Raw genomic sequence first — 23,750 nt, 5'->3', positions numbered from 1 at the left:
GCAATATACAAATGTGGGCCACTTTTTTTTAGCGTGCCCGGGCCGATTTTTAATCCCAATCCAACCCTGATGCAGACAGTACCTCCATGGCAAACAAAGTGATGTGGCCCATTCAACCCCTTGGATCAGACTTCTATCCCTAAACCAAAAAAAACTTCTGCTTATAAAGACAGCACCACCCGAGGCTACTGATAGCTCTCAGTGTCAAGAGCCAGCATCCGGCCCATCCACTGCCAGGTACAAGCTCCAAGCAGGGACACTGGGTGGGCCTCTGACCCAGCCTTGGGACTAGTAACAAGTTCCCTATGGGTTCCTGAGGGTTCTCGGACCTCTGAGGTTTTTCAGAGTGGAGGACACCAGCCAACGGTGTTAGGCACCCTGCTTCCACTCTGCCTCCCACCAGCATCCTGAGACTGGCTTTTTAATCCAGGGTCTGTACTCTAAGCCTGTACAAGTGACAGGGGTAAGTCTTACCTCACCTTACCCCTCTATCTAGGCTTCAGTACCCTCCATTTGGGAGTGAGTACCCCAGAAATCTGAGCCGTCAAGCCACCGTGGTCAGCCACACATCCCAGCTCTCCCTTTCGCGAGACGGAGGCACTTCAAATACTAGAGACTGAAAGCACCAGGCGGGCTTTTCAAGTGTCGCGACCCAGTACAAACAACATAGATTCATCAACAACGATTCATGGAACTTTACAGTCCAAGTTAATTTAACTAGTTTTCTGGTTTTATGGCTGATCTGAAGGGACAGATTCCACATTAATTTAATTCAAGTGCTATCTATCCACTCTCCGCCTTTTGGAGCCTACGGGCTCAACGACTATGGTACCACCTACAGTCAAGGTTGACTCATGGTGCCCCCCTTCTTCTCAGGCCTGAGGAAGACCCCGCCGTGAGGGATTAAGCAACCTACATTTCTTCGGGGGTCGAAACGTCGACTTTGTAACTGTCATATGCCAGTTTGATCAACAGTGATTTCTTACTGAGATAGTGCACTTTCAATCATGGCTATGCATTTTCCATTTGTTTAATTGTGAGACTTAAAGATAAGCCATTCTTCATTGTAAATAATTATGTGATGAGTATAATATCACTATCTTTCCTTTACACTTTTTCAACCCTCACTTAATGCACAATACCTCTCCCCCTTGTTTCTTCCCCCCCCCTACGTGGGGCACTTGTTTTGCTATATCTTTTGATTTATTCGATGACTCATAAGCATTTGCTATGTTCACTGTGATTAAATAACATTGGACTCAACATTTACAACGTATTAGTGTATTTATGCTTACTGTGTTTCAATTGTGTGTTTTGCTATGAATTGTTCTACTGGGACCAATTCTATACTGTACTGTCTCATACCCAGGTCCCAGTGGCTTATTTGGGTTTACCCTTTCCTTATAACTCCTGACATAAGGGGCAACTCATTCCCAAAATGCAGTCTATGGGCATCTGGGGACTTACTATGACCCTCCTCTGGGTCACCTCCCCACACCAATCCGGACATAACGGAATTGCAGGGTGGAAAAAGTCCTACCCCTGTCCTGTGTTATCCTACACACCTGTCCTATGTAATGATCTGGGGAAACCAGCCTTTCCACAACCATGGTCTGGCTGGCTATGGTGTTAATCAGAGCAGTGACTGGGATCCCATTCACTTTCACCTGGTGAAAGTGAAAACTTCCACCCTCAGGGATTACTAAGTAAGTAAGTAAGTAAGTAATAGTTTATTGTCCGGTCAATTAAAACCTTTACAATTTCTCTTTAACAGAAAGTGGCAAAAATTACAGCAGCAAGGTTCATAATTGAAAACTTCTCAATAATGTAATTTCATAAAGCATCCATGCATTGTATTTACATCTTTAGTACAAATGTCCGCAGTTGTATCAATTTGCTGTACTTTGATAAGAGATTTGATTGTTCTGTTTCATAGCGGATTTTCAGATCCTAAGCATTTTTAAGCATTTTTATGAGATAAATAAGACTAAAAGACTAAAAATTATAATAAAACACATCCGCAGTTCGATTAGAGGAGTGGTTATGCAATATACTAATTGCTTGCTGCCTGTGGTAGAAGTAATTTGCAATTAACAATTTATAGAGCGCGCAGCTACTCCCAAGAGTGTCCCGGCGCTAAAAAAGAACACGCACCCAAACAACAGAAAGATGAACCAGAGTACCAGGCGACAAAATGCTAGTTGAGCCGATTTAAAGTTGGAATAACCATGCCTTGAGCATTTTTCTAAAGGCAAGCAGATCCTGGGCCTGACGGTCATGCTGGAATATCAGTTGTCCGAAAGAGGGGCAATCTGAGTGCATCTTGTTTGTTGAGAAAGAAAAACTGAAGAATGATGCAGTGGTAGGTGCTACTAGTGGTTTATCGGCCGAGTTTCACCCCAGCTGCTTCCAGGAATTGTACGAAGCGACACGCCAGCTGAACGTTTCACTCCTCCGAGGCATACCATTACTGCTTGCCTACATGTTCTTATCCCCTCTCTTATGAAGTGTGGCTTCAGAAAATATCGTCGTTCTGCTTGTAATTCTCTGCAGATACACAAAAGGTGTATTATGCTTTTGTTAGCTTCCTTGCATAAACGGCATGTTGTCTGACCCGATGGTCTTTTCCAAGGGGGAAGGTGCTGCAATGTTAGTAAAATGCCCATTTGGAGGCGAAGATATATATTTTTTCTTCCTCCGGTTAAAGCCTAGATAGGATTGCGGGGAGAGCTTGACGTAGCTTTGCACAACGAACCATCCATGGATTCTTTCTGTGAGGGCCGCCTTGTCTTCTAGTAATGATAGTTTTTTCACTGTCTTGTTTACAATCTGTTTACAACAATGATAGGACCCTGATGCTGCCCAAAGTTCCTCCAGTCCTAGACGGTCTTTTGATGCGATCAGGTAGCACATGGCTGCACAGTCTCTCTCTTGTTGTATTTCAGTCCATAGGTAAGAATTCAATGTTCCTGCATCCGCTCTTTTGATTTTGTACCAACTCTTGGCATAGGCTCATTTCCGGGCTAGTTCTTGGCTTTGCAGGCCAATTCTAGCCTTATTTGTGCCGGTGAAACATACTTAGGTAGGTTAAAAATCATTCTTGAAACAATACTGTCTAATGTGGCTGCGTCTCTTCTCCTCATACACTCGCTCCCATAAGTGATTGCCGGAATGAGCTTTGCTCACCAAACTTGTAATAGTGGAGTAAGGTTTGGACCGGTTATTGTATGCTAGATGGATTTTATTGCTGCAGAGATAGAGTTGCCTCTTCTTATGATGACATCTTTTTGTGCATTAAATGTGCCTTTATTATCTAAAATCACTCCTAAGTATTTGTATTGGTCTACCACAGCGATTGTCAAATTGGCCAGATGCCAGCGGAACTTGGAGGTGTCCTTTCTTGGATGAATCCTCATTACATTTGTTTTATCATAGTTGATAGATAGACCATTCTTTGCTGAATAACTGCTGGTTGTATCTAATAGATGTTGGAGGCCAATGGGAGTCCGGCTCAGCAGCACTAGGTCGTCTGCATACAGGAGATTGGAAAGTGGCAACCCGCCTATTTTTGGCGCATGCGAATTACATGTGTCTAATTCCGACGTTAAATCGGACATGTACAGGTTAAAAAGTGTTGGCGCCAGTACGCACCCCTGTTTGAGCCCCATAGTTGTTGGTATTTTCCGGGATACTGCCGTCTCCTAGTTTGACTTGAACCCATGTTTTTGTGTGAAGGAGTATTAGCTGGTTTAGGAGAGCAGATGGTATTTTTTTCAGGGATTACTAGTGTACTCTCTGAGCCAACTTCCCAATTTAGGGAGATTATGGCAAGTTCTAACACCGTCCCCTGGGGACTCCTTACCACTGAAGCCGCATTAGCCACTCCTGTAGAGTTCCCACAAGTGAGTGGTTACTTAGAACAGACGGAGTCCTCCTAGCTAAGAATAATCAAAGCACTGGAATTGGAAATGGGGCGCCCTGGCCACCACCCACCATTACCACCCACCATTACCGCCTACCTGTTTCTCAGAAGGGGCATGGGAACCTTTCACCCCACTTTATATTGGGATTTGTCTGTGTCTTCCTTGACCTCCCCATCACTCTATTGTGGGGATCCTGAACCACCCTTCTTGGGGTCACACCTGGGAACCTTCTTGGGCACTCTGGTACTGATCCAGAGATCCGCCTCCTTAGCAACCTCATTGGGGTCAGTGAGCTTGATGACAATCAGGTGCTGGCGTAGCACCACAAAACATGTACTGAGCAGGTGTGGTCTCAAAACAACATTGCACATCCCAGTAAATTCGCTCTCTTTGCTGCCTCACACCCAACCACTCAGTGCCTTACTGGAATAATCAAGAAAACCCACTAAAGACTTGTTTAGCAGTTTCTGACTGTCCCTAAATTTCATACAGTACTTCTCTGTGGTGCGTCCAAACTTGGCAACGAGGATGGCTTCCATGGGGGCATGCTTCATCTGGCCTCCTATCTCTAATGTGAGCAAGGTGTCCCTCACCACTGTAGGCATATGCTTCCAGAGGCTTGCCCCCCAATACTTCTCTGAGACCCTGTGCATCCTTAGGGCTACCTCATAGGCTTAGAACCATTTGTTGATATCATCGCCCACCACATAGCAAGGCACCAGGTCTTTAGGAATATGGATCATTTTATTCCCATTGGAGACTGTGGTATCACGGTCACCATTACCGCTGGATTCAGCTTACTTAGCTCTGATGTCCAGCCTTCTGAGATTTTGCGCATGGGCCATTCCTCTCTCCTCCATCGCCAGTCTCTTTTCCTCAAAGCTCTCTCAGCCTTCTCTCTTGCCAAGAATCTCTCAGTCTCCTATGCCAGTTTCTTCTCAACCAAGGCTCTTTCCACATCAGCTTTCTTTTCCTCCATCTTGAGTTTGGCCATCTGCAGCCTTAACTCCCTTTCAGCCTACCTATCCACCAGCTCCTCAGGGGGCAAGCCTTGTGAGGACACACTGCCTTTTGCTCTGGGGGTTTTAATTCACGAAACAAGTTATCCCTCTGCTCTTGATGCTGCACTTCCAGACCTGTGTCCAGGTATCCCACTTGCACATCTTGGTGCCTTTCTTGGTTGGAAGTCCCCTTTCCTTCCAAAACTCTTTGAGTTCAGCTAAAGTGAAGGTTGATGAGCTTAAATTCCATTTCTGCAGGTATGGTCACAGAAGGAGACTGAACTTTGAAAAAACAGAAGAGTCAATCAAAGAGAATTTAAAAGAAACCCGAAATGGTATCAAATAATTTGTCTAGGATTTTAGTGTTACACAAAATAACTTTATGGCACTGAGCAAACACAAGTCCTAGATCTTGCCCCTGAACACAGATGCAGGAAATTGGGTTACTTGTTGAAGGGGTCGTAACCCTGCTCGAACAGCAATCACAATTCTTGTCAGGGTGAAACATAAGCAAACCTCATATTAACCTGTGCTTAGCCATCTGGTAGCTTGGCACAAAAGCGGTAAGGCTAAACTTAGCGGCAATGTATAAAGTATTCATGCAGCACTTCAAACAGAAATAAAGTGAATATATAACACATGGAAAATATTACACAAATTTAGTAACATTTTTAAAAAACAATTTGACAACAAAACTCCAAAAATTCAATCAGTCGAACTAGAGATATGCAATTTCAGAGACTTAAGGCAAGTACAGCGCTTAAAAATACAAAGCGCCAATCAAAGTTATCTGGTCGTGCGAGACCAGGTGAAAGTCACAAGTTCAGGCCGACCGCGATGAAGCATGGGTTGGATACAGGGCCAAGGTTAGCCCTGCTAAAAAAGTTACCTTCTAGAGTTGGGCGGGGAATGTTCTGTGTGTGGGGAAGAAGGTCACGAGGAGCAGACAGAGTGTCACGGTAGATTGTCACTGTAGCGCAAAGAACAGACTGGGCGTCGCAGATGGTCATCGCTGTAGCACAAAGATCCTGTCAGCTGTCGTGGACAGTTGTTGTTGCAGGTTCATGCTGGTGGTCAGATCTGTTGACTGGGTGTGAGTGTTTGATTGGTTCTGATGCTCCGTCCATCACCACCCCCTTTTGTACCGCTTTGTCATGCTGGTGGTCACCATGGGATGCCGATGCTGTAAAGTGAAGTGCAGATCTCACTTTGTGGGTCGTCGCTGGCTTTTGCGGCAGCCGTGTTCATGGCACAGGTGGCAAGATTTTGGCACATACCAGCCCATTTGTGATCAGAAAGCTTCTTGATTTCTCCTTTTATTGGAGGGGGAGCTCAACTGATGACACACCAAGGGTCCACGACCTGAGGGCAGGGCCGTGCTGGCTGTAGTGGGCACCAGGCGTTTCCCCAGTTGGCCGCCAGGGTGGGGGCTGATTTTGGGCCTGGGGGGGGGGGGTTTGTTTCCGGGAGCCGGCAATATCGGTCCCCTGTAACAAAATCATCCGAAGCCAGCCCTAGCAAACAGCTCAGCTGCACCCCCCCCCCCGGGGGCCGGCCTAGCAGTTTGACAGGGCCTGTTTTGGTTCCCAGCCCAGCCCTACCTGAGGGGCACATCTTGGGGATCAGGTTCTCGCTTTAGCAGAGGCCAGCAGGGCTCAGGTAGTTCCAGTTCCACGTCCACCAGCAGATCCAGGTAGCAGGTCAGCTGGGCACATGCAGAGAGGCCTCTGGAGCTTGTTATATCCCTGTAGCTCAGAACAGGAGGCCAAGCTGACACTTGAAGTCTCTTTAGCCTAGGGTGAAGGTTGTAGGTTCAGTCCTCCTTCTCAGCAAGCAGGCCAGGCCTCAGTCAGCAGTACAGCATGGCATCCTTCTTCTGTAGTATTCACAGGTCCAGGAGTGTACTCAAGAGTTGGGTCTGAGGTACCACTATTTATACCTGGTGCCAGTTTTGAAGTAGCAGACATTTCTAGAGGTTTCCACCCAAAGAGGTGTTTGGAATTTCCTTCCTCCCAGCCCTGGCCCCAGCTTGTCTGGGGGCACAAGAGTCTTTGTGACGTGCAAGTGTTATAGGTTTTAGCTCCGCCCCACCAAGTCAGAGATGGCCTATCCTGCCAACACATATCTTCCCTTTGTCTCACTGTCTGGGAACACGCCACGAAGACAAACTGCCAGCTGCATCTAGTCATGTGACACAGGATCAGACTGCAAGTACCAAATAGTTAGGACAAGAAAATGCCAGTTTTCTAAAAGTTATGGGGAGGTGGGGTTGACTCAATGATGGAAGAGGGGCATTAATAGGGGGTAGAATGGTTTAAAAATCGGGAGTTAGGAAGGTGTTTTCTTTTCTTTTTTTGATATTTTACACATTTGATGCACTTTTAGCTTGGAGGGATTGAGGATGTCATAGGCATGGGTGCATATGAGTTAGAGCACGTGAGTGTAACTCTAATGATGAGGTTTGGGGGAGGTATAGAGGATTGTTTTGGGTGTAGGGATTGGGTTTATACTTCATTTTATTCTAATTTATTTTACAGAGAATGTTTAAATTGAGCAGCAAGTTGAGTCGCTTTTTCATGTGTTTCAGTAACCACTAATGAAGAGCCAGCACGGCTCGAAATGTATTGGGTATGATATAAGAGTCTTTTCTGAAGCATGGTTGACCTCACGTGCCACTGCTGTAAGCCTGGATTGACAGCAGGAGGCGTTTGAAACTGATGAATAAAGTATTCAGGCGCAACTATTCTGTCTCCGTGGTGATTAAATATAAAAGAACAAGGATAAAATGACTGGTAATGAAATTGGTATACAGTGAAAATAATGTTTAACTTTGGAGGAAGTGGTTCACTTTGAGGAATTGTCCTCTATTCATCAGTGCGACAGTCGAGTGCACGAATGATGTGCCCATTCTTGGAGTTTTATAAAAGTGGCATTTTCAGAATTATGACAAAAAATCTGTCTTTACCATTAAAGGAGGTCTTTAATTACAATTCTTTAGACACCAAACTCGAGCTGTCCACCTGTACCCAATAGAATGTTATCAATTATTAAATGTAATAAGGTAACCCAATTTTTTCTTATGGGCGAGGTAGGCCTCACATTAGTGAAAACCAAATGTAAAAGAGTTTGTCAATACCAGGACATGTAAAGGTTAAAAGAACATGTCCACCTTTTTAAATAAACTGCACCCTCTGTGCTGTGTAGGTCCTACCCTAGGGGTGACATATATGCTTTAAAAGGGGAGGTTTGGGCCGGGTAAGAGACTTACCTTGCCAGGTCAAACTGGCAGTTTGAAACTGCATGTACAGGCTGTGATGGCGGGACTGAGAGATGTTTAAAGGGTTACTTAAGTGGGTGGCACAATCAGTGCTGTAGGCCTACTAGTTGCATTTAAAATACAGGCCCTGGGTACATGTAGTACCACTGTGCCAAGGACTTACTAGTAAATGTGATAGGCCGATTGGGTGTAACCCAATTCTACCATGTTTTAAGGAGAGAGCACAACCACTTTGTCAAAGGTTGGTAGTGGTAAAGTGTGCATTGTCCTAAAACACATCAATAACTGGCTTAGAAAACAGGAGGAGAAGGCAAAAAATAAAAAGTTTGGGGATACCTGCAAACAGGACCAATTCCCCCAAAAGTTCAAAACCTGTCCTGGGACCATAATGAGCATACCAAGAGTACCCTCTTTTATTAAATGGGGCTACTGTCCATGTCAGAGGTTGTTGATTTAAGTGGTGGCAGTATACCATGTTTTGTGGATTAAAAGCCCTGAGCATACCTTTTCTTCTGGGGGGAGTGCAATCTGCTGGTCACACGCAGGTCAACGTTTGGTTCAATGTAACACCCAACCCCTTGCGTTAACATTAAGTGCACATGTCAAGTGCTTGTATATATTGCGTATGTGCAGTACATACCTGATAGGGATGATGTGAGCAATGTGAGCCTGCTTGCTGGGACCAGTGGGATATATTTTGGATGGCCTTTGTTTTAGCATGGTGAAGGATGGATAGTTGATACAACTTCCCCAGACAGTGGAAGAGTATTCAGTGCAATCCTGAAGCTGGAGTGTGGAAACCCACACACTAATGTGAGAAAGGATAGAAACAGGAGTGCCTCTAGATATCCTATGAGGACCAGTTAGCAAGGGAATGCTGATTGAATGGTCCTGAGAATTGCCATTCTGTGGATGCTAGGGGAAAAGAGGTGAGTTCGCAAATTCTGCTGTTAAGGGTGAGGGAGCTTCAAGGCAGGGCCTGCCCTTTTGTCCTTTCCTGATTGCTATTTAGGAAGGTTGATGACAGACGGGTTCAGAATTTTCACACTTCCTTGTGCCCATGTTTTGAATACTCCTGATTGGAGCCAGAAGCATCACTACCCACTGTGAGAGCCATCACTACAGTCATACAATAACATTTGAAATAGAATCAACTCAAACCAGTTCCAAAATCTAACCCCTGTCTGGAAAATGATTATAAAAGTGGGACCCACACTGCCCCACTTTGTTCAAGTTTTAAGCTCCTTCACAGACCAAGGAAGGGAATGCTCTGCAGAGTATTCAATGCACTGATATGAGACCAGGGCTGGTGTCTTCATGACAGTTAGTAATGTGAAGTCTGTACAGTTTGCTGGAGAAGTGGGTCTGCTTGTACCTAGAAGCCTGCCTCCCTATGCAGAGAAGGATGGAGTTTGTGGTCCATGAAGGTGTGAAGAGACTGTCAAGAAGGAAATGTCCAGCCATATTCTGGTGAATAAAACAACCAAAGGAAAATAACACTATCGGGAAAGTAACTGCCACTGACTAAGATGTGGAAGATCACATGGTCTTTTAACATGGTTCATGTAGTGAACTACATGAAGAAAATGTACAACTTAAGACTGCAATGTGTTGTCTGGTGTATCTGCAGTGTTTTCCAATGGGCTAGTGCTGCTGCTTCTCACCATTCAATGTGCTGAAGATCACCATCATCGCTGAAGCACAGAGCTTACCCCCAGTCCCCAGATGCCATATTGCCCAGGACAAAAACAGGCCAGCTGCACTGTACCCTCGAGTGGCTTTGTCAAGGAGTGAGGCTGCTGTCCACTGCCCTGTGCAACTTCCTAGAATGTAGCAGACAAACATGTCGGCCAGAGTTGCTCCTACAAACAGGTAATACAGGCCTCAAAAGAATAGATCGAGACTGTATCTTGAATAATAAAGATTAGCCTGCCATAAAAGCACAGCATTATCAATGTGAACTCTTATAACTAAACATTACACAAACTGACCAACAGGGCAATTCCACAAGGTGATTGCTTGTGAACTCACACTTGCGCTGATTTTGCTTATACCCTGCTACCCCTTTAGATATTCCAGACCTTGTGGAGCAATATAGTAACTTATGTGTGGCTTCTACATGATTGATAGTGAGGCATAAGGAGCAGCAGAGGTGGTGGAGCATCTAGTGGGAATTCGTAGACATGGATTACAAACCTTGTATTGAATTTTATTAGCATGTGTAGTATTTTGTTTTCTGTGATATTAAAGTACTTCTCTTTGCTTAAAACAAGCAATGGGTTTCACGTGAATTATTGTGCCTGTTGGTTTATTGTTGAGTTCTGAGTCCTTGTCGCCCACACTACCTCCCTGAGAGGCTTTTGAATACTCACCCTCGGCATCCAGAGTGTCAAGTGTTGAAGGGTGTACTTGGCCAAGTTTGCAGAGCTGTGGTAACACAGACCCCTGGACACCACAGACAAATTATCTCAATAACCACAGGCGTGGCTCAGTATCCTCTGTCTGCCCTGTGAACCCTCAAATGGTATCAGACATCTTGTTGTGGGTTTTTCCTGTCTGCAGACTCCGTGGTCCATGCTACCATATTGCACACTCTCCACACAAAGAGTAAGACTGAACCAGTGAGCATGGAAATAGAAAAAATGCAGAACCATCTACAAATGGTTTCTAAACTAAACTGCTGGAATACAAAAGGTCTTTCTGCAGCTTGAGTATAAAGATGGGACAGAAACTTTCCAGATATCCTGATCAGAAAACTGAATACTCACACCAGAGATTAGCCTGAGAGTGCCAGGTTTGTTGGTATGACCACCACCTCTCTTTTCCAGAGTAGTGACCAGCAACTGAGGGAATTTTGATGTGCCAAGAGGGCCTGCCTGGACCCTACTTCAAGGACAGAGCCGACCAAATGCTTAGGAGGGGTGCTGCTGGCTCTCTTGCACAAGGATGATACTACTTTGAAGGAGCATAGGTGAAACAATACGATGCAACTGTTTTGACATCAGGAGAAGCCTGCACTGCCATGCAACATGTGAGGCTCAAAGCGTCTCTAGCACTGACAACTGCATCACCACCTCAACAAGAAAGGTGCTGGGAGCAAAACTACAGAGCAAGTTCTGAAGTGTCCAGCGCTGAGAAGCATCCAGGCATTGGAATAAACTGACTGTCATTGTGGTTGAAATACAAAAGGAAACTTACAAGTGTTGTAAAGAGTAGGCCTGGGCTGTGGACTTCACTCCGTTCGCGGAGTTTGCAGAGTTTTCTGCACTCCGCACTCCGTGGAGCTCGTGGAGTTATAGAAAACTCCGCTTCGCGATGTGCAGCAGAGTTTTTACCCGCTCGCGATCGCAAACGGTAAGTTTGCGATCGCGAACAGTAAATTCGCGAGAACAAGCTAACGCTTGGATCAAATTTATACCCGAGCGGCAGACATACCAGCACAAACTGCAGTTTGCACTGCCCTCCGCCACTCGCAGAACTTTGCAGAGTTTTTTTTTAACTTTCCGGAGTTCTGCGTAGCAAAACTCCGCGAACTACACCCAGGCCTGGTAAAGAAATTTCACCAGCATGAGAACATCCCCGCTGCTATACAGGGTGGACGCTTGTCTGGTTTGAGTGGTGATTAACTCAAAGATGAAGCCAAGCTGCACAACTGCCAGGACTGTGAGCCCTGTGACTATGACACAGCCTCCTCTTCCCTGATGCTGGCACTGCCACTGGTGATCTGTTTGGAGAGAGTCAGCTCATTCAATGTAAGATGCAAACAAAGGCGGAGTCACCACAGGCTAAGATTGTGTTACTCGCTGAGCTCCGGCAGCCAGCGATACAGACTCGCAGTGACGTGGCCTCAGGAGGATGCGGTGAGCTTGGGGAACTGTTCTTTGGTGGGCACATCAATGCCTGAGAACTGGCGAGATGATTGTGCCTAAGCAGACACCCTTCCCCCACCTTCTCTCTCCATGCAAGCAGTGACTCCTATGCCTGCTTGGAGCACAGCCTGCTAGACATCAGCTCCTAGGGATACATTCAAGACTTCCTCTCCCACAGCCATCCTGAGCACTAGGAGAGCCTCATACCCCCTGGTATGTTAACCCAGCACCTGCAGGAGCCCTATGAAACCCATTGTGGAGGTCTAACGGGCTCTGGAGCCCATTGCTGCACAGTAAATTGTCAGGCATCAGATCACTGCAATCCTAGGAATTGAGCCCTTCATATTCTCTTGCTGCCACACTGGTGGTTGACCACACATTGCCGAATGGAGGGATGGTGAGCATTGAGATCCAAAATTTTCAGCGCATGAGTACCTCGCCTCTAATATGACAGTTATAGCATGGCTCACGATGGACGTGGGGCCCTAACAGTCACAACCCGCTTCTGCTGCCCATATGCCAGTTACACACTAAGGGCCTGATTCCTCAGCCTTGTGTCGCAGACCATTACATAGATTGCCAGTGAGGAGACAGAGAAACAGAGAGCAGAGAATGGGGAATTATTATCCTAGGTCAAAGGTGACCTAGGGTGGCGAAACGCTAATTACTCAAGGAACTGATGAGGCTATCTGCCATGGTGGGTGTGTTGAGGGTGCATCCTGGACCTGCTTACTGCTCTCGTCTTGCCTAACGGTGACACCCTCATCTGTGAGTGCCCCCTTACCCCACCAGAACAGTGGCCATTGAGTGGGGTACCTCGCATACTGTGACCTCCTTCCCACCCTCGTGTGACCAACCCCTACTCTTGACACTAATTCCATTGCACACCCGTTGCAGGCCACCAGTGGTTCTATGCACCTTTCTGAATTTTTGGGCTGGGGTTCATATTTGTAGGTAGGATCTACATTGCCAACGAATCATGTCACATGAGCTGCCACAGGCCCACTGGCTCTTCCGGAACCAGGATGGCCTCTGGGATATCCTCCCAGCAACTGTTTTTCAAGGAGGTGGTTGGGGGACCCAAACAAGAACATTCTCAAAGAGATTACCACGGTGGGCTCCAGACTTCTTACGACAGACTCGAAAGTGACTGATCTTATACAGGACATAAGGACCATAAAAGCCTGCATGGAGTAATTATATGCTAAAGTTGATGATCTTGACAAACCACTGACATCAGCTCAGGATGTGCTGGAACATCTGGAGACTGTCTCCAGAGATATGCTTCTTCCAGTAAAAGGTGGTGGTGGATGTTTATTGCAGCAGTGTTCAGCAGGGCATGACAAATGAACAGTCCTTTCGAGGCAATCTGAAACAGAGTGATTAAGATGGTGAAGGAGATCACACAGGCCTCGCTTTGGGTCAAATCTCGATTCCCGCTGAAACAAGTGCTACCTGCAGAGATGTCCTCTTTGTCTTCACCCCCCCCTCCCCCCGACACCTGACCTACTTCACCATAGCACCTGCGACAGGCTGGGCAGATGACTATCAGATAACTATGAGTATCAGATAACTATGTGAAGGCTGATGCTGTTTTGTCCCTTATACTGTATGTTTGTTCCGTTTGCGTGCCATAGGTCAGGTCCGACTCCCTCATTTTTTTGGGACAGCCACCCATGATACACACTTGACCACCTGTCTCAATTGTCTTAGTGGTTGGTTCTCTCACTTCCACTTACAGTTGTGTACTTTATTGTTCTTTAGTTGCACTGCTTTCTTCATCCTTGGCGGGTCAAGGCGCTCCTCTAAGAGCTCTAAATGCATACCTATGTTCATGTCACACAGCCACAGAATCTTTGGCGACCCATGTCCTTGGTTGGCATTGTCCACTGTCCTTTATCTGAACTTTACCACACACCTGACTACTGATAATGGTTATGCCTGGATGTGCCATCTGTTCTGATCCTCAGCCCAAAATGGTACCTCTCATTCGCTGTCTCTCTCTCTCCCACCAGGAGTCGTCTACCCTGTGTTGGGCCAGTCTTCCTGGACACATATCTCTCACAACCCAAGGACTTGCGCTCTCATGAATGTCTCTGTCTGCATCTGCCATATGGTCACCACCCTTCAAACCCTGCACTGCCCTCAGTAGATTCTACTGCTCTTAAGAAGGGCAGACATTGTACCCCCTACTGCACTGGCCTTAGCCTTTCTCTTGTGGTAGCTTGGAAGCCCTAGAAGCTAGTTCTGTCGTAGACAGTTGAATCACTTGATAACTCCCCAGAACTACCCCCACCGCCTCACAAGCATACCAAGTTACGTCCACACGATTCACCCCAGTTTGGTTGTTGCCCTCCCTTTACACATACCCTTCCATCTTCGCCTCCTGACCATCCTGTTAAGGCCTCCTACTGTGCTTTCATCGAGCTACCTGATTCCAGTTTTCTGCCAATCTCCTACTCCCCCAGTCCTTACTCTATTGCTCGACCTACCTTGACTGCCTCTGAGGAACATCTTGCTCAGACCACAAATTTTCTGCTCGTGACCTTCCATCCTCACTGCTGATTGATGTTCCACTTGGCTGCCATCTCCCTGCCACGGCCTTCCACATGCCGTCCAAACCGCTTTCCATCCACTCCTTACCTTGAATGTTAACAGTCTGACTAACTATGTCAAGCGGAAAAAGGTCCTGACTTAATTAGCCTCCAATAAAGTGGACATTGCCCTCAACCATGAGATGCACCTCACTCCCACAGAAAGTGACAAACGCAAAAGGGACCTAATGGGAAAGGTTAAATTCAGCTGTTGTAACCCCTCCCATCCTTCTGCCCCTCGTCAAATTCCCCCTTCTGACATAAAACCAAGAAAAAGTGGGGTAGCAATCCTCATACAGAAAGCCCTCCAATGTACTGTTCTGGGGACCAGAGCTGATGACGAGGGACAATATGCCTTCACAAAGCTCAGGATAGGAACTGAAATAGTGAGTATAAGATCCATAAATGCCCCTAAAAGGACAAAGCCAGATTTGTTCTGCGTCTCAATCGAACCCTGTTCGAATTAAAGATGCAGCACATAATTGCAAGATGTGACTGGAACACGCCCCTTGGTGCAATCTTAGATAGCACTGGTCCCCTAGACTTCCCTAATAACAGAGACAGAGCACTTCCCAAGGACATTCTTGATGATGAATGGTAACTCTATATATGGAGACTTCTATCCCTATCAGATAAGGAATGCAGTCACGTATCAAGTACGTCCTCATCTTTCACCCTCTCACTCCATTAGTCCTAAACTGTACCATCTTGGAATGTTCTATCTCTGATCATGCTCCTGCCTGTCTAGCCATAGACTGAAGCATAAGCAAACCTCATATGAAACACTAGTGCCTTAACATCGCATGTTACAAAATGCTGCGGACAAAAGTTCAGCTTAAGGCGCATACAAAACAACAAGGGATCAGTCCATACAACCCACATTCTATGGAGGACAGCTAAGGCTACCTTGGGGTCTAATTATAAGAGATGCTGCACTAGCCAATAAACTGTGGTTGCAGCAACAAATAGTCCTAGAACATGCGATTTTGGTGCATACGCGGATGTAGATGAAATGACCTACAGTTGAACACTGTCGTCTTTTAGAAAAAGCGAAGATGCATTTTCATACCTTATACATGCCCAAGGCCGAAGACTCTGTAAGCCTCAAGCTCATCACTACAAAAAGACAGAAAGGCACTTATCTGCCCAGCTTAGGCAACTGGAAGTATGGATGGTCATCCCTGTGATCAAAGAAAGCTCAGGCTGACCACACAATTAAGGATACGCAATGCATCGTGAATACATTCACCAGATACTACACACTACTCTACAGTTCACAAACGGATACTAACGAGGATCGTGTAAAGTCTTTCCTGGACACTTTGCATCTACCCAGTCGCAATGCTGTTGGCAGAGCCCTGCTGGAAGGGGAGATTATGAGAGAGGAGACCATGTTGGCTATATCCAAACTCCCTTATATTATATCAAAGTGCTGGGGGAGGATGGCTTTCTGGGAGAGTTCTACAGATGTATTAAGCTGGATGAAGTTGATCAGTTGTATGAGGTCTTCCCAGAAGCAGATCAACTGGGCACCCTTATCTCCCTTTCCAATAAGTGTACAATGGCTGTCCTCCCACAACCACCAGGGAGAGACTCCTACTTTGCAGCAGCTACTGATCAATCTCTCTTCTAAACACGGATATAAAGAGTTAGGCTAGCATCCTGGCAGAACATCTCAAACTGGTCATACCTAGTCTAATACACCACTCACATGTTGGATTTGTACCAGGTAGAACTTCTCGCAACCACCTTTATACACTGTTCCACCTCCTTTGGTTGAAGAAGGATTTGGAAGAGCCCTCCCTAGCCCTATACCTCAATGCCAAAAAGTGCATGTGCTCAGTGTCTAACATGTGATGACATTTGGTTTATCTATGATTGGCATATATGATTTACTGATATGTCCCTAGGACAGTGCACTACCTGTGCCCAGGGACTGTAACCCAAATGCTACTAGTGGGCCTGCTGCACGGATTGTGCCACCTACACGAGTAGCCCTTCAAACATGTCTCAGGCCTGCCACTGCTGAGTCTGTGTGTGCAGTTTTTAGCTGTCAAATTCACGTACTTGCCAGGCCCAAACCAGCCCTTTTATTACATGTAAGTGACCCCTACGGTAGGCCCTACTTAGCCCCAGGGCAGGGTGCAGTGTATCTAAAAGCTAGGACATGTACTTTGGAGGTTTACATGTACTGGTAGTGAAAAACTGCTAAATTTGTTTCTCACTACAGCAAGGCTTATCTCTCCCAGAGGTTAGCATTGGAGCTGCCTTGTAACACAGTGTAACTTCCAATTGGGGAAATATTGTAAGTTTGGTGTCTCTGGACTCACAATTTAAAAACACATTTTTTAGTGAAGTTGGATTTTAAATGCAGGTCTGAAAATTTCACTTTTAGAAAGCTGGCATTTTCTTACTTTAACCATTCTGTGCCACTGCCTATCTCTGGAATACCCATCTGGATTGGATGACAGCTGGGCTTCCTGCATTTCCTCTAGACAATCACACACAAATGGAGCTGTGGTGTGCCGATCACACACAAAGGGAGCTGTGGTGTGCCCTGTGTATACTGATGGCCCATCACCAGGCTGATGGGTCTTCCTGAGCTGGAGTGAGAGGAAGGACCTTACACCTGCACCTGAATAGGGCTGTGCCTGTCCCCACACAAAGAGTTGAATACCCCCTGTAGTGTCTCTGGAGCCAGGGCAGAGTCTTGTGCACTACAAAGACCTTTCTTTGAAGTCTCCATACTTTAAAGGCTGAATTGGGCATAAGTACTGGACCTCTGACACCATATACTGAGAACACTTCTGGACTGAGGAAATTCTGCCAGGAAGAAAAGCTGTTGTGCTTCCAGGTGGGACTGTCAATTTGCTGCTTGCTTAGCTATGTTGGCCTGCTGCCTACTGTTTCTTGCCTGGGAGGACTGGACTTTACTCGCTACATCCTGCATTTCTAATGGTTCTCCAAGGGCTTGTTTGGGCTTGCCTCCTGTTCCTGAAGTCTCAGAGCTATCAGAGACTTCACTTGCATATTGCTAGCAGCACCTGGGCCACACTGCTGTGAGTCCTGCTCTGCCAAGTGGCGCCAAATTCTGTCCTGGGCCCTTGTAAGTGAGTGTTTGGAGCTGCAACCCAAGAACCCAACGCATCAACATCGAAGCTTTGTTCAGAATCAGTGCATTCTCTGTAAAATAGGCGCAGTGCCGCTACCTGCAACAAAGTCATGGACACCGAGTGTGTGATGCAATGACCTCAACTTACAACACAGCCTTGACTTTGCCGGCACAGCGCCATAGACGCACCGCTGCTCCGTGAGTCTTGGACAATGCATCGCCAACATCTGTGATACCCTGTCCCTGATTCTGACACAATCTCGCTACTGTGCAGTGTCATGCCAATGCATTACCTTCAGCCCGGAGGTGCGACATTGACACTTCAGAACCGACACACAGCACTCTTGACATCGACAGATAAATGACTTTGCCCAACTTCGGAACCAACACATCACCTGTGACAGCGATGCATCGCCTCCTTATTTCAATGGATTGTCCTCGAGCAGCAATGTATCAGAGTTGCTGTCAGCGGGTCTGCGGGACTCCTGTATACATCCCGCGCTCCATCGTGGTTGAACTGAACTTTTGGATTTGCCCCAGTCAAGTGCGACCAGATAGCCCCTATTTGAGCTATTGATTTCTGAGCACTGCATTTTGATTTAATCTTTCAAAATTCATATCTTGACTTGTGTATGTTGGATTTTTGTCGTTTTGGTCTTGTTTTACTCAGATAAATAATGACTATTTTTCTAAACTGGTGTGGAGTACTTTTGTAGTGTTTTTCACTGTGTTACTGTGTGTAGAAATACTTTACACATTGCCTCTTTAGTTTAGCCTGACTGCTCTGTTCCAAGCTACCATATGGTGAGCAAAGGTAAACCTTTCGTGTGTACTACGCTTACTCTGACTACAATTGTGGTTCCTGCTTGTACAGGGTGCATAACTCTGCCAACCAGAAACCCAATCTCTGAAACTATCCTTTTGGGGCAAAGTCCATGCAATCAAAATGGTGGTAACCTCCCATTCATGAATGTCATCAGCATGCTACCCCTGTTGGTGAGTACCTCAGTGCTACATTCCATGGACAAAGATATTGAAGATTCTCTTTAGTGAAATATAAAGCTAAGACTTCTTTAAATTGATAGCCCATAGATACAGTGGGGGCTTAGGCTTACCCTGCATCAAACAGTGTTAAACCACCCTACACCTCTCACAACTGTCATACCTGTGGGCCAGGACCCATGATACACCTTTCTGTGTTCACCTAGAAAAGCCCATAATGGACAGTGGTGCAGATGTACAGATGCTTTATCAATTTGCATCCCCAGCTGCATCCACGATAAATACTATCATACAAAATACTCTTGTGTATCTATGTTTCTGCTAACAGTTTATGAGGCTGCAATGCTAATCTACAAGCCCATGCACTCCCATAGGATAATGCAGCTATATAGTTATGTAGAGTCCCCCTTCACTGGGAAGCATGGAAGGCATCCTTTCAATAACTCACCTCCTCTCCCCAGGGGACTTGAAAGCATTTCATGCTCTCAGGGATGAGTTCCGCCTGCCCGCAATAGAAGAGTGGCACAATTTGCAACTGAGACTCTGCTTTAGCAGCATCTTGGGGAATAAATTCTGAGCAATATAAGAATCACCAATTGCATAATATTTGCAACACTGGAGGTGCCATAAAAGGGTCATGTTCTGCTTTTACAATCTACTAGCGCAACACATACTCTTCAGACCTCTCTCCTCCCAGTTCAAAACTAAATGGCAGCAATAGATACAGAAGGATTATATAGATCAGGAATGGGTGGATGCACTGAAGGTCGTTGATAAGAAAACCTGATTCTAGGATGAAGTTCTGCCTTTTCAAAATGATGGATTGGTACTGGACACCATGAAAGCTAGCTACTGCTGGACTCCTCCGTCACTCGAACTGATAGAGATGCTCAAGGGTGGACTGTGACATGCTCCATGTTCGATGTGACCGCCCCAAATCACGATCTTTTTGGTCCAGCGGCCACCAAGCTCTCGCCTCAGTTATGGTTTTGCCATCTTATTAAACAATACCGCTAACCTGACAGACAACTCTGGCTATGCAACTAGACTAGTGACAACAGATGCTATTACAGCCAAAATATGCATCCTGCGGTATTGGTGATCTCCACACCTATCTACCCAAGATAAATGGAACATTGAGATGTATAAAGTGGCCTCTTATGAACAACTCATTTACAATCTACAGGATGCTCTGGACAGGTTTCAGGATATATGGTCCCCTTTTCTTGACCCGAATACTCCGACCCCTTAAGCCCTGTGTCTGCCTTTCATCCACAGGGATGCCTGGACACTACAATACACTGATATACAGGCATACCTACCTCACCATCTCTGTATAAACATTGTCAACCCACAGACCTGGGCAAAATATGATTGCATCTCTCATTGTAACTGCATTCATGGCAATGTCTGCCATTATCACAATCAATTCAGAACCTTGTTTCTCCTCCTTTTCCCCCTCATCTCTCTTGTCACCTATGGAAGTGGTTGGAATCATTATTCAACCTTTGGCCTTCCCTACTCCAGCTATACGCTATACTCACTACCCCTGGAAGGTTGTCCACCTCAGATTCCTCCCTCCCTGCCCTGTCATAATCCTCCCTTTCCAGTGGCTGCCAATCCCCCACCCCATACATAATTCCCAAACTTAGCAGAGACAGTGCATGATGCACTACCCTACCTCAATTTGCCCTTTGGTTGTCTGCTAGTAGACGAGCGGTGTCTCTATATCTGCACCAGCTTACATGTCCGTCTAACTAATCTCTGGTATTCTCCTACTATAAGGGTAGCAGGGCATGTTCTATTCCACCCGTGACCTAAACTATAACAGACGGGACTACCAATTTGAGCTTCTATAGGCTCTCTCTCCCAACCATGTCTACATACAGGGCTAGTAACAGTTAACACATGCTTCAACACAAGTCACTGTGACACATATGATTGAAGGAACACTGGAGGCTCCCTTACAATGTTTTACTTCCTGTTTTTTTGTGATCCTTTTACTGGTTTAATGCTGTGTAACCCTACTTGTTGTGGGATACGTTTATCACCGGTTTGCATTGCTGTATGTTAACAACTGTGTGGATGTTAATATCTCAGCATTGTAATGCAGAATATATCTAATAAAACTTGGTAAAATAACAAGAGTGCAAACACGATGGATGGGCAGGCTATAGAGACAGCATCACTGCACTCTGACACCTGCAGGGAGGAGCTGCTCACTAATGATGAACAAACATGGCCAGAATATCCTGTGATTCTGGGCAAATCACTTAATCTCCCCGTGCCTAACAAAGAATGAATGTGTGTCCTAATGTAATGCAACTGGTGCTATGTAAAGCGCTCTGATACCTGATTGGATTCGGGTCAAGTTAGCGCTATATAAAAATATGCACACAAAAAAAAAAAAGAACAACCATGGCCAGAAAGAGAGGTACTGTGACATAGAACCCAGTAAAAAGGAGGCAAAGAATAATCTATTGGCTATTGAGAGACTGAATGAATTGAGCTACAGGAGCTTCCTACAGGACCCCTTAGATCCCCTTCATAGAACAACATGCCAATGCACTTTACTTCTAGAGAGTGTTCTTGCAGATAACAAGGATATTCTTTACTTTAGAACCCAGAAGAAATGCCAGCTCTTGATTATGCTCAGTATTGTTACTAGTTGTCTCAGTGGTAATAAAGTACTTTTCTTTTTATGAACCAAAGTACTAACTAGACAGTGATTTATTGATGGCGGACTGATAGTTATTAAGTGCTGAGTCTCAAACTCCACACCACTTATTTGGGTGAGCCTTGGACTGCACGAGGTTTCTGTCCTGAGATTAAACCCTGATTGCCCAGAGACCTCTGAAAAAGCTATTTTTCTCCTAGCAGCAAGGCCATTTGTAACACCATTTGCTGCATTCTGACACACAATAATTGCCCATTTTGGTGGCCCTAAAAATAGCTGCCTGTTATCACATATAGATGAGAGTATGTTTATGGGGCCTGACTCACAAAGGTAAACTTATAAGGACTGTCCTATCTTTTTATGCACGGAGATACTACTCTTCAAATGTTGTCAAAGCAGTCCTAACACAGGAAATTTTATTAGGAATTTCAATTGCAAACTTGTAACTATAAACACATCCTTTCGGTATTCTCCTATCTTCCAAAATATGCAAGGCATTAAGAAAACATTTATTCCAAATTATTGATAATGTCAGTAAGTGTAGGATGTTCAGTAGCATTTTGATTGCTGGAGCCTATAGTATTACTTTTCCACTCCATATAATTACACTCCAACCTACATTTCACCCCACATATTTACATACCATATATCTCCCCTCAATTGAAAAACACAATTGCACTCTACAAAATACATTAAAATATACAACATTTTCACACCTGCCACATAACGCCACTCCAAACCATCGCACATAATTCTTCACAATTCAATACCACAGAATTATACACCACAAAACATAATTAGACTCCACAAAATACCACTCAGTGCCACATAATTACACTCAACTCAATACAACATAAAAACACCCCACATAAATATACTTTATGCCACCTATCAGCAATCCACATACATGCACTACACACCATGGCACATAATTCCAATAAATATAATTTCACTCAAAGCCACACAGTTCCACGCCACACAATTCAAATCCATATATTTCCAAAACATACCACATATTTCTACACCAAACTACATATTCCAACTACACAACACACTTCCACAACACACCACAACTCACCACATACCTCCATCAATCCACAAAATTTACCAGCACACCACATACTTCAACTCCACAACATGCCACTTCACAACACCCAATGCCATCCTAAATAATTAACTCCATAACACAATCTCAGTCTACATAATTCCACAACAGTTAATATTTCATTACTATCCACATAATTCCACAGCACACAATGCCACATATTTCCACTACACAACTCCATACCACACAATCCCACACCATATAATTCCACAACAAACAATTCCAATACAACCCATCTCTACATCACACTTCCACCAACCCTGTTATCCCTCCCCCAAACACCCTCATCTCTTCCTCAGAACCCCCCACTCCTCCCTCTCATCTCACAATTCTACTGCTCTCTCATCCCTCCCTCACACTCCCTAACTTCTCTCTATACTGCCTGCTCACACATGCTAACTTCCTGTACCTCCTCTTGCTGTGTGCGCCCTGGTCCACCTCTCGCCTCCCCTTCTGTGTGCCCCTCCCACTGTTCCCTCTCTCACACACACACACACCTCTCTCTCGCACACACTCTTCCCACCCACCTCTTCCATAGTGGTTCACTTCAGGTTTTTGAATACAGTTTCTTCCCCATATCTTTTCAAGTTTTCCGTACCTCAAGCCAATGCTCTCCTCCTCTTCTTGGGGTGTCTTCTGTGCAGACGGGCGCACACTCTTTAAACGTCTGGCCTGCGCTACCCTTCTTTCTCCCTTTCTCACACACCCTTCCTACTCTGTCTGGAGTTTGTTCACGGCTCAGTGCACAAACTACCTACCCCTCTCTATTTTGCTTTCTCTGTTCTATGCAGCTCTCACCCTAAGTATTCTCCATGTCACATAGATTCACTACACAAATACACTGCACACCACACAATCCCATCCCACACAATTCCACAACTAAAAATTTCAATTCAACCCACATAATTCCACTCCAAACCAAAACACATGGGTAAAAGACATTGCCATTTGCAACGCCAATAGCTCTCTAACTCTCGCAAATGCGAAACCGATTGCTTTGCAAAAATGCTTGTTTTTAGGTATGGCTTGATGCTGCAGAATAGACTTATTATCATCAATTCTTTACACTATACATTAAGTGGTATTTAGCTCCATCTTAGTTCTCAAAAGTACTTTTAATCATCATGCACTACATTCTTCAGCATTGCATTCCGAAAGTGTTTTTTGGTTTGGTGTTTCAATACAGCAGG

At 45.3% G+C, this 23,750-nt stretch overlaps 1 protein-coding gene across 3 annotated transcripts in view; it reads right to left on the bottom strand.

Annotated features, from left to right (window-relative positions):
- TRPA1 (transient receptor potential cation channel subfamily A member 1) overlaps nucleotides 1-23,750 on the bottom strand; it is a 1,005,076-nt gene that overhangs the window by 811,578 nt on the left and 169,748 nt on the right. The window lies entirely within an intron of this gene.

This window comes from Triturus cristatus, chromosome 5_1 (genome assembly GCF_964204655.1).
Source record: "Triturus cristatus chromosome 5_1, aTriCri1.1, whole genome shotgun sequence".
NCBI lineage: Eukaryota > Metazoa > Chordata > Amphibia > Caudata > Salamandridae > Triturus > Triturus cristatus.
Note: the sequence above shows the minus strand (reverse complement) of the source record. Positions and strands in the feature narration are given on the sequence as shown.